We start from the raw sequence: 11,840 nt of genomic DNA on the forward strand, positions 1-11,840 counted from the left end.
TACTTAGTAGCTAAATGCTTTCACATTAGATACTGTTTTTTAGTAGCTAAATAAGTGTCAAAAGGTTCAGTAGTCAAATAAACGTGATCAAGAAATTAGATACTGTTTTACCTATTGCAAAATCATGTGGAACATTGACCAAACTATTCGGTTTCTACTATATAGAGCAAGATAATATGCTAAATAAAAGGAAAATATTTCATAAATGTGTGGTTAATTTACAAATTTTCTGTGTAATATCTAAACAACATAAGGAAGTACATAATGTGAATGAAAACGTATTACAATGTCGGTAATTCTCTATAACATATTACAATGTCTACTCTTATCTTCCATTCTCTATAATTCCGCATCATTCTTTAATTTAAAGTTCTGATCTATTCATTCCTCCTCCTCTTGTACTCTTCAATTCTTGTAGTGTTGCCTTGAGCTCTGGAGTCTTGTGCTCTTCTAAATGTATTAGAATGTCTGTAAGAGGTACACCAAATTAGCCATACCATTCATTATATACACATACACATGATCTTAAATCTACAAGGTTGTCTATTCTACAATGTGTTTTTATAGCTTAAAACATAGCATTAGGAAAACAACTTATATACATCATCTAACAAGTTCTCACATAGACATTTCAACAAACACCGTCCATACAAACTATATTTAAAATGTCGTTCAGCAATTAAATGGACTAAAAGCGTAAGAACTACTTATTTAAAATGTGAAGCAACTCACCCATCACCAATGTCGCACCCACTCCAACGTCCCCGGAGATTGAAATGGTGTAGACGACCCGAGTGCAAGCAAGTACTATTATTTCACAGGCCCGTGCAACTCGAGCATATTCCACGAGATGAGGCTGTAACAAGATCATTAAGACCATAAACATGACATTGTAAGCAAAGAGAAAAGGTTAAAAACACAAGAAGCAAGAAAACCTCCGACATATTTATGAAACATTCATAAATATTGCAACATTCATTTCAGAAAAAACATAAGCATAAAGACTTTATGAAACTCAAGCCAATAATCACCCAATGGTGTCGTAATTCGAACGAAAGGCAGGCGAAACCGAAGTGCAAGAATAAGGTCGGTGACGACGGAGGATGATGGCGATTTTGCAATAGAAATAACTCGCGGGAATGTACTTGATTACATACGAGGATGAAGGCGGAGGCAAGTACAACTATGGCAGTTAGAGGGAAGCAAGATTGAATGAAGGGAAGGAGCGTGATTCGGTCGAATTGAATAAATGGAGATGCGGCAGTTTGTTTATACGCAATTAGGGTGGGGAACACGGGTTTAGTCTAGGTTATTTACCACTATTATATACTATTATTATATTATTAAGTATATTAAGTAAGTCTATATTAGTTGCAATATTATAAAATTAGCTACCGCATTATCAGAGGTAGCTAAAATAGTGACATATTTTGCTACAGAATTACTTTGGTAGCCGCTTTAGATATTGAAATGGACACAAGTCTCTAGTTTAGTCGCAAAATCATATAATTAGCTACGAGCGTATAGGTAGTAGCTAAGTTAGAGACAACGTTAGCTACTGGTTTACTTTTGTATCCAAATTAGAGACCGTTTAAATCGTTAGTCTCTAAATTAGTAGCTAAATTATATAATTAGCTACTACCTAATCACTAGTAGCTAAATTAGTAGCTAATTCACTCTTCTCTTGTAGTGAACATATGACTACTATATTCTCCTAGTGAAGCTATGCTCTACTCGGATGACATCAAGGTTTGTCCCGTCTCCCACGTGCTACCAAACACAAACTATAAATGATTGCTCCCCATATGATCGGAAATATCATATGGATCGACACAGGCCACCCCGGAAATATGTGATAATTTACACACACAACACACGGTGAGTTTCAATAAACAACATGGGACATGACACAACATAAATATATAAGCATGTAACATGAGAATAATATGAATGAGATACTATCATACGATCACCATAACTAGGGCTGGGCACCGTCCAAAACCGGACGGACCGCAACCGGAACCGAAATCGAAATCGACAAAATTCATAGACAGGGACCGGACCGGAATGCAAAAATTCCGGTCCGGGACTGGACCGGACCGGTTGGACCGGGATTACCCACGTTTTTTAAATTCCGGTCCATTGGACCGGCTAGACCGGATTGGATGGAATAAAAATACAATTTCAAGAAAAAAAAGAAAATAACAATAATTCCGGGCATTCCGGTCCAAACCGGTCTGGACCGGAAAATACCGGCTCCGGACCGGAAAACGGAATCTTGGAAAATGGTGGACTGCAGACTGGACCGGAATTTTTAATTTCAGTTCCGATCCACTAGATTCCGGTCCGGACCGGATTATGTCCACCCCTAAGTCCTAACCATAACGGCACCGGGACACGCCCAGACGTACCCACAACCATCGGTGCTAGGAACACGTTCACGACATCACACCTCACAAATAGGTACCGGGACACGCCCAGACGTACCGGGTCCGAAAGCCAACCGGATCCCCTGCCAGACATCGTGTCTCAACAACGCGCGTCCCTCCGTACTCAAGCCATTAATGTGCACATCCTTCTTGGAGTGGGATGCTCCAAGAGGCGACTCAAGCGGAAGACGGTCTCCCAACCGCCTTCCGTATCCTCAACAACAACCAATTAATCACAAGCCGTCATATCTTCCAATACACATGATAAATATAATAAATGCCAAATACCACTTTATATGCCAAATACCAATTCAACAATCGCCTTACCCAATATCGTGTTATAATGCAATTCAACCAACATACTTATCTCCTTAATGAAGCTATTACCCACTAAACATGTTATAATGCAATTACTCTAATTATATGAGACTAATTACAACATTAACAACATATGTAATGACCACATTATTGAAACCGAGTAGGATTAACCTACTTTTTCGCATACTCCATAAGCTACTCGAAACCACCAAGGATCCGTCTCATAAAACCGTCTTATCCTACATAAATACATAATAACTATCATAAAACATTCTACTACAACTAATACTAGTAACTAACCTCTTAATTACCCCCACTTAATGAGTCAAAACCCCCCCTAATTAAAATATCAAAAGTCAACATACTAATTAACTAGGGTTTACTAACTAAGAATAAGGAAAAAGGAGTAGGAATATACTTACAAGTATGAACAATTAAGCAAGAACAAGAACAAGAAATTGGGAACAAATCCTCACAAGTATGGTGTAGATCTTGAGGATAAGGTTCAGAGGATTTTTAGGGGATTTTGAAAGGTAAAGAGATAAGGTTAGGTGAGGAAATCAGTGGAAAAATCTGAAAAAGAAAGAGTTTGAAGGCTAAGGTCCACACAAAGCTTACACGCGGATTTAGTGACAGCGACAGCTCACTCGGTCGAGTGCCCGATCACCCGGTCGAGTGTGGCTCCACTCCGTTGAGTGAACCAGTCACTCGACTGAGTGACTTTTTGCAGAAGCTGATATGAACTTTATATGGTCTACTCGGTCGAGTAGACCTATGCTCGGTCGAATAAGACTCAACTCGGTCGAGTACTCAGCTGTACTCGGCCGAGTGCGCTATGAAAATATGTGAGGTATTACAGGATGCACCCATATCCATGTACCATGGGTCAACTTAAGATTGGGCCGAAAGAGCCTGGAATGCTTGACTCAGGTCCATTGGCTGAGGAGCTTCATTTTCCATAGCGAAGGCTTGTCGTTGGGTCTGAGGTTGTTGAGCACGATAATGGGGACGCGGCTGAGCCTTAGGAGGCCACGGTTGAACCCATTTGGGATAAATAGGATAGGGGCAGGTGGTGGTGTCCATGGCAACGGCCAGGCAACGAGTGGAGTCCATTGAGACATTGTGCAACTGGTTGTGAGGAGTTATTGGAATTATTGTTATTTGACCGATTGTTGTTATTGCGATTATTGGAATAACTAGTATAGACTCCGTGCAATGTATGCACAGTATCTATATTTTTCATGTTTTTAGCTAGTCATTGTATTTTGATTAAAGAAAAAAAATTTAAATCGTAAGAAGTAATGAAATGAGTATTTTTCTGAAAGTTTTTTTTTTTTGTTTTTTTACCGAGAAATTAATGATGTTAATTTGCAAATATTTACTAATAATATATTTTTTAGCCGTAACTTTTTATCATAAAAAGTCAATGAATTTTAACAAATATTTACTAATAAAATACAGTATTTTTTAGCAGAAACTTTTTATCATAAAAAGTCAATGTATTTTTATCATAAAGTTCTTTAAAAAAAACGGAAGTTTTTTTTTATCATAGAGATAAATTTGTGCATAATGTGAAATATTAAATGTTATAAATATTTAAATACAAAAGATTATGTCCATTTATAACTTATCATGTTCATACCTATAATATATGCTAAAAATACCAAGCACTATTTTAGGAAATATGTTTTAGGCGGGAAAAGTTGGAGTTTCGCCTATTCATTTAGTAAATAGGGGATTGTTATTACGGCGATAAGAACGATTATTAGCCGAGTTGCTAGATTGTCCTGATTGGTGTTGTTGCTGACGAAGAGGACTTGGAGTGGTGGCCTTAGGAGCATGATCTACCCACATTGAAGAGTTAGGAACGATAAACACCTAAGAGGGGGAAGGGGTGAATTAGGTGTACCTTTTTTAAAAATTATTCTTAACTTGGTTAATTGAACACAAGTGAAGAACCTTAGATTGCAAAACTTGAGAAACTTAATGGAATGTTTGTTCCCAAGATGGTACAACATTTCTATGTCACAGTACGGATGACTGTGACTCAGAACTAGTATTAATTATAAACGAGAAAGAGCAAAGTAAGCTAAGAGAACGTAAAAGTAAATGAACAATTAAACGATGTTTAAAAAATTGGTTCAGCCTCTACTCCGAAGCCTACGTACAACCGTTATTTTATTGCTTGTTTAGAAATTTACTCAAACAATTAAGTCCTTACAATGAAAATAACTCGCCAATCTACCCCGATTGCACTCAAACTTAAAGCTACTCCGCTTCAAGAGTTTATGTGTTTTATCTAATAGGTTTTGTAGCAGCCCTGAATTTCCTTGACCAAAACTGACAAACTAGACACAGAAAATTCAAAGCTGTCACTCCACACTTAGCTACAATGTCAAGCGCAAGGTAAATACAGAGACAGAAAATAATAAATAGATTTCTGAAATGCTCACTAAATAAAACGTTGTAGCGAGAGTCTTAAGTCTTACAAATCCAAAACAATAAATAAAATCCAAATTCAATAAATCTTAAAATAAAGAATACATAAATGAATTAAGACGGAGGGTTTTATTCAAAATCCTTCCCTGCTCATATTACTTCGAGATCCAATGCACCCATGCAACATCTCAAGTGTACCTATCTACTGTACCCAATATCACAGACAGGTACAGGTTTCAGGTTTCAAAGGGGGAACGACCCAAATATAAGGACGTAAGCAAAGCTGAGTTTTAGGATAAAAAAAATAGTGACAAATTTATAAAACAATATTATAGATTAAGAGGGCTTCAAATCCAAAGTAAAACAAAGTAAAACAGAATTATATTCCAAAACCAACATTATCGTAAATCCAATAACAATTATCAAACCATTCAAAATCCATAGTTTTCACCATCTGTGTGCAAAGGTCCTACTCTTGACACGGTCTAGAGGTATCAGCTGTGCTTGGTCAGACTTATAATAATGCATACCTCTCACATTTGGAAAGTCAGTAGGATGGGGCTGCCAAAGGACAAATTCTAACCCCCTAGAGAGTGGGGACCGGTCAAACCCCACCCAAATGGAACTCGGGCCAAGAGTTCAGTTTTCGGGACGTAATCCCAAGGACGTCTTGGACGTACTTTAGAACCTGCTAGACCAACAGAACTTCCAGAGTCTACTACATAATCTCAAAGACGGCTTGCGCCAAATAATTCCAACGAGTGACCCATGGTCACATAAAATAATATTCAAAAACTCACAAAAATTAGTAGAAATGTATCGTTACCAAAAGTATGTAAAAACTGTTTAAATGTCAAACCCGCGAACATGCTCTTAGTTTTGAATAGGGTAAAAGTACTTATCTCTCGAGATGACCAAGTCATGTTAGGCTTAAACCAAGAACTCCTCAACTTCGTTCGAAATCACAAGCTACAATATACAAGTTACATGATTACTAAACCACCGATAAATCACGTATTATTAAAAGAAATACGTAATCAGGTGACATTTAAGTTCTACTAGTTTTCAATTATCCAAGCCTTATTAACCCAACTGAAAAATTTGACATCGATAACACAAGATGATACCAACATCCAGAATCCCTCCTCCTAATATAACTCAAATTATTCATAACTATTATCGGTAAGAGAATAATTACTAAACGTCTAGCCTCCAAGGGTAGCATAACCCAATACTAGATAATGTGCTAATATCCCTAATTAATAACCAAAACTTTAAGAAAAATCCCATTATCAAACACTAACTTAACAATTTTGCACAACCTACTGACAATACTTACGGAACATAGTTCCAATACTTCCCGCCACAACAAGGTTCCCTGAATTCCATGATTCAAGTCCTTCTGACCAAAAATAACAATTTCACCAGCCATTAGATATACAATTTACACTAGGTACTAACATGATACTAGCAATCGGGCATCGACATACTACATAAAATTCACACCTAAGCAATAAAATACTTAGTCACGATAACGAATAGCGATCACATACTCTCATTCAACCCCAAACCATAATAAAAATATTGGGGCGGTATAATCGTGTTATCATTAAGGGCTTGCTTGGAATGGGAGTAATTATTAAGGAAGTAATAGAGCTAAAATGAACTAAAAAAATGGAGGGAATGAATAAGGGTTGGAGATAGAAGTGGATAGAAATTGAGAAATATAATGTAATACTCCCTCCATTAGGGGAGTAATTGTTCCCTATCCCCCTCCAAGTAATAATTATCTTCATATAGAGGTAATAATTCCCCCCTCACCTCCTCTTTCCACCCTCCACAACCACCAATCTCCTTCTATTTTATTCTTATTTTAGCTCTCATTAGTCCCTTAATAATTACTTCCATTCTAAGCGAGCCCTAAAGAAAAATCTAATTAATAAAACTGATCAAAAACAATATTGAATGAAATACTTACAATTTATGTAATATGATGGAGGGAATAAAAGAGATGATCGAAAGCTCTATCACGGTCCGAAATTTGACGGCGAACCTCGGTGAATGGACAAAAAGAAGAAGGAAAGGAAAAGTAGAAGGGAGGAAAGAAGCACGAGATGGGTGTCGTATAAAAGAAGGAAGCACACAAAAGTATAAGGTTTGTATAAGAAGTAGGATGAAGCTACGGAGTAGGTTTTAATAAATTAAATTAGCGTCATAAATTGGGTAAAAGTCCAACTCGAAAAAGAAAACGGACATTTATAATGAGTTTTACCTTAAACAATCTGAAACCAATTTATTTTCCGAAAGTCCAAAATATGTTCGTTTTTCTAAAGTGATAATTGACTTTAAAATTTCAATTAAAAGTCTGAGACTAATAAAAACTAGCATTGGTGCCCGGCTTCGCCCGGGCTACTTCTACTTACCATTAAATTTTTTTTCATTAAATAAAATTACTTAAAGTTGCATAACCCATAAATTTATCATTAATATATTTTTTTTATGACATATCCTAAAATTACGATTAAATAAATTTTGAGGCAAATTCACTACTCCCGCTCTTAATATTTTACTCTTATTAATGAAACAATAGTAATAACATTTCACTACTTGCCCGTAATCATTGTTACTTTCACTATTCTCGCCGTAATTATTGTTACTGTCACTACTGCCGCATTAATATTGATAATTTCAATACTCCCGCCGTAATTATTGTTACTTTTACTATTGCCGCATTAATATTGATTTCACTACTCCTGTTGTTATTTCTACCACTTTCACTAATCTCGCTGATAATATTGTTACTTTTACTATTTAAATGAGTGATTACTATCATATAACTATATCTAATGTTACTATAATTCTTTTCTTTACTGAAAAAATTAGTTTTACTACTTAGGCATGCAATTTTAAGAGGATTCTATATTTATATAAATATATTACATATATTCATTAAATCAAATCGAAACAATTATGCAATATTATATATTATGGAATCTAACTTGAATTATTTATAACCTACTTTTTTTTTGAAAGATTTATAACCCACTTATATTATATTTTTGTATGTTAAATAATTAACATCTCTATACATCTAATAAACTATAAAATTTTATAAAATTTTATAAATTTTAAATTTAATATATAATTTTATGATGATAATAATTAATAGCATAAGTGTACATGTATATACTAATTAATTATTTTATTTTAAGGAAATTGACCATCTTCTAGTATTCTATAAATATTTAGGAAAATTACCAAACATCTTCTTTCTTTTAGTCTCTTTGAAATTGACCATCTTAATTAATTATTTTATTTTAAGGAAATTGACCATCTTAAATAATTATTTTATTTTAAGGAAATTGACCATGTTTTAGTTTCTTACAAATGTTTAGGAAAATTACCAAGCTTCTATATAATTTAATTTTAACTCAAACTATATAATATTTGCATTGAGATCCCTTAATCGGGTCCATCACACGGTGCTAGTGATTTAAAACTATATAGTATAATTAATTTGTATAACTTTCTTTAACTACATGGAAGTCCTTTGGTTTCTGGATTTAATATATAGTATTGATAAGAAAGTAACTCCCTACAAATAACTCGAAAATAAATGGGCTGTTACAGGTTTACAGAGTCTTTGAATCGCAAGGGTTCACATAATGAACATGGAGATCACGATTATGACTTAAACAGGAGATCATGGAACAAATTCATTATGTCACAGTGCAGTGAACTGATACTTGTAGGTTACAGCTTTTGAAAACAAATGAAGATTTTAAAACTGAAAACATTTTGCAAATAATTAAAGGACAAAGCTTTAAATGCACAAATGATTTGTAAGATTTCTCAATAAATGCTTTGGAAAGTTTTGGGTGATAAATAAAGCAAAGGCTCTTTACTTATATTGAATTTGATCATCTAAGGAGTACAACTTAGAGTAATATAATTCATTAATAAATAAGTAGTCTTTGAGTGATGATAAGTATTACGTTTAGACTTAAACACACAATGCTTTAGTCTTTTTCAGAAAACAACTCCCCAAACACTCAACATGTGACAATTTAGCAAAGTGACAATAAACTTTTCTAGCTTTAAAACTTTGACAAGTTCAACTTTCTATTTTGGTAAAAAGCAAATGCACAAAGCTAGAGGATTTAGCTTGAGAGATTTGTAATTTAATTTTTCAGATTTGTTTTCAAACTTTTATATTTCAAATGTTAAAACTTTGAGAATGTGAAATTTGTAAAGATTTTAAAACTTGAACTTTTTGTATAAAATTTCTTCATACGGTAGTATTAGAAACCACGGTGCAGCGCACTATTGCATAGTTTTGCAACCACTTGACAATATGAGAATGTTACACTTACTCTTACAACAATTTACTAAGGCTTGGAGATATCTTTGTCTTGACTTCATCTTGATCATTTGAGCCTTCATGGAAGTCCTTTGATTGCTTCAAACACTAAGCATTTGTAACTAAGAGCAAACAATCAAATAACAATGAAACTTGGCATCATAAACCAAGTGTGTTCTAACAAATTCCCCCTTTGATGATGGCAAGTTTAAACATGTGTGATATTCCCCCTTAGCCCATGGTTAGTCGGTCTTTGGTCAACATAAGACATAATTAAACAAAATCATCAAGGTATGAAGGGGTCAACATGCTTGGCTAAGTAGAACTTTTAATCATGGTAGCTAAGACAAATTCACGGTGAACGTTAGCCTAAGAGTTAAAAGATCACACATTAAGCACATTATCAACTACTTCCCCCTCTTGTCATCATCAAGAGAGGATAAAACATGTCCATGATAGCGACATAATTAAAAAAACACACACAGTAATGTTCGAGCAAATTAAAAAACATCCAAGAGTTGCAAGAGAGTTTTTAAAACACAAAGCCAAAAGACCAAGGGATAAACGGATTAGGGGGTAATGATTAGGCATCATCTTGTGGAATTTCGCCACCAAGTCATTCAAGGAGATCCTCGTTCATGGTTTTCAGATCAGCCACCACATCCTTGAGTTTCTCGTTGTCACTGATTACTCGATTAACAAGCCCAATAAGCTGATTTAGCTTAGCAATAACCACCCCTTGATCAACAGTAGACCCAACAATTGCATCACCCGTACCCTGATATTTCCTTACCAATTTCCCATTGCGAATCTCCATACTCATCCGAGAGAACAACCCCCCCGTCATCTCATCACTCAATTTCTCAATTTGGGGACTGCCTTTCATCAGCAAATTCTCCCTTTCAAATATGATGGAGAGCCACATACCATAGGGTACCACGACATTCTTGTCAAAATGCCCCTTTTGAAATTCGGTGGACATCTCCTGAGTTCGATGAAACATAGGATGTGTTTGACTATGTGATGTATGAGGAGCATCTCAAGGAGAGAGCATCGCCCTCTACTATTATTGCTAGAGACAAGGTTGCAGAAGATTAGGTTAAAGATAAACCTAATTGGCGCGGGTAATTCAAGGGCATAAATGTTGGTTGGACTATTGTCATCGTTTGGTCGAAGGACTTTCATGACTTGGGTGGAGGTAACATTTTCAACCTCACCCCAATATCTCTTAGTATAGGAGGTAAGCCCAATATCAGAGACTTCTAGATGGGCAACAAGTTGTTCCGTGGTTAGGACAAAGGGTTTCTGATTAATGTAGTGATGATACGGTTTTAGTATGTATTAAGAGGGTCGAATTAGTGAAGTTCAAGTGACAAAGGCGGTCCTTAATGAATTATAATGGTAAAATGCTTGAAGTTGTAATGTTGGCGGAACTTGGATCCAAATATTGAAGAGGAAGCTTGGAAACGACGAAGAAGAGCTATTAGGCCGGTTTTACAAGTTTAAAACGGAGTCCAAGTCCGAGGAAAGATGGGCCCGGATACCTATGAAGATATCTGAGACGTGTGCGCTTAAGGTGCACTAATCGTGCGCGCATGGGACAAAGACTAAGACGCAGCAGTAGCTTTCGTGACCTGCATTCAACACAGCTGCGACTGAAGCGCGACCGAGGCGCGACTGGAGCGCGAGCCTGCTTGTTTCAACGTCCAGCCTTGCGTAATTCACGTGATTCAGTATATTAAAGACTCGTTTTTTGTTTCTTTATTTGACTCGGTTTGTTTCGATGAATTTTATTATTATTATTATTATTATTATTATTATTATTATTATTATTATTATTATTATTATTATTATTATTATTATTTTTATTATTATTATTATTATTATTATTATTATTATTATTATTATTATTATTATTATTATTATTATTATTATTATTATTATTATTATTATTATTATTATTATTATTATTATTATTATTATTATTATTATTATTATTATTATTATTATTATTATTATTATTATTATTATTATTATTATTATTATTATTATTATTATTATTATTATTATTATTATTATTATTATTATTATTATTATTATTATTATTATTATTATTATTATTATTATTATTATTATTATTATTATTATTATTATTATTATTATTATTATTATTATTATTATTATTATTATTATTATTATTATTATTATTATTATTATTATTATTATTATTATTATTATTATTATTATTATTATTATTATTATTATTATTATTATTATTATTATTATTATTATTA

The 11,840-nt window shown here is 34.2% G+C and overlaps 1 long non-coding RNA gene across 1 annotated transcript; it reads right to left on the reverse strand.

The window, feature by feature from the left end:
* Positions 1-217: 217 nt before the first annotated feature.
* LOC141616821 (uncharacterized) lies at positions 218-7,359 on the reverse strand. The gene is made up of 3 exons (XR_012531052.1): positions 7,165-7,359; positions 733-856; positions 218-468 (listed from the first exon to the last, which is right to left on the reverse strand). It is a non-coding gene; the product is annotated as an uncharacterized LOC141616821 (long non-coding RNA).
* Positions 7,360-11,840: the final 4,481 nt, after the last annotated feature.

Source organism: Silene latifolia, chromosome X (assembly GCF_048544455.1).
Source record: "Silene latifolia isolate original U9 population chromosome X, ASM4854445v1, whole genome shotgun sequence".
In the NCBI taxonomy this organism is placed as follows: Eukaryota; Viridiplantae; Streptophyta; class Magnoliopsida; order Caryophyllales; family Caryophyllaceae; genus Silene; species Silene latifolia.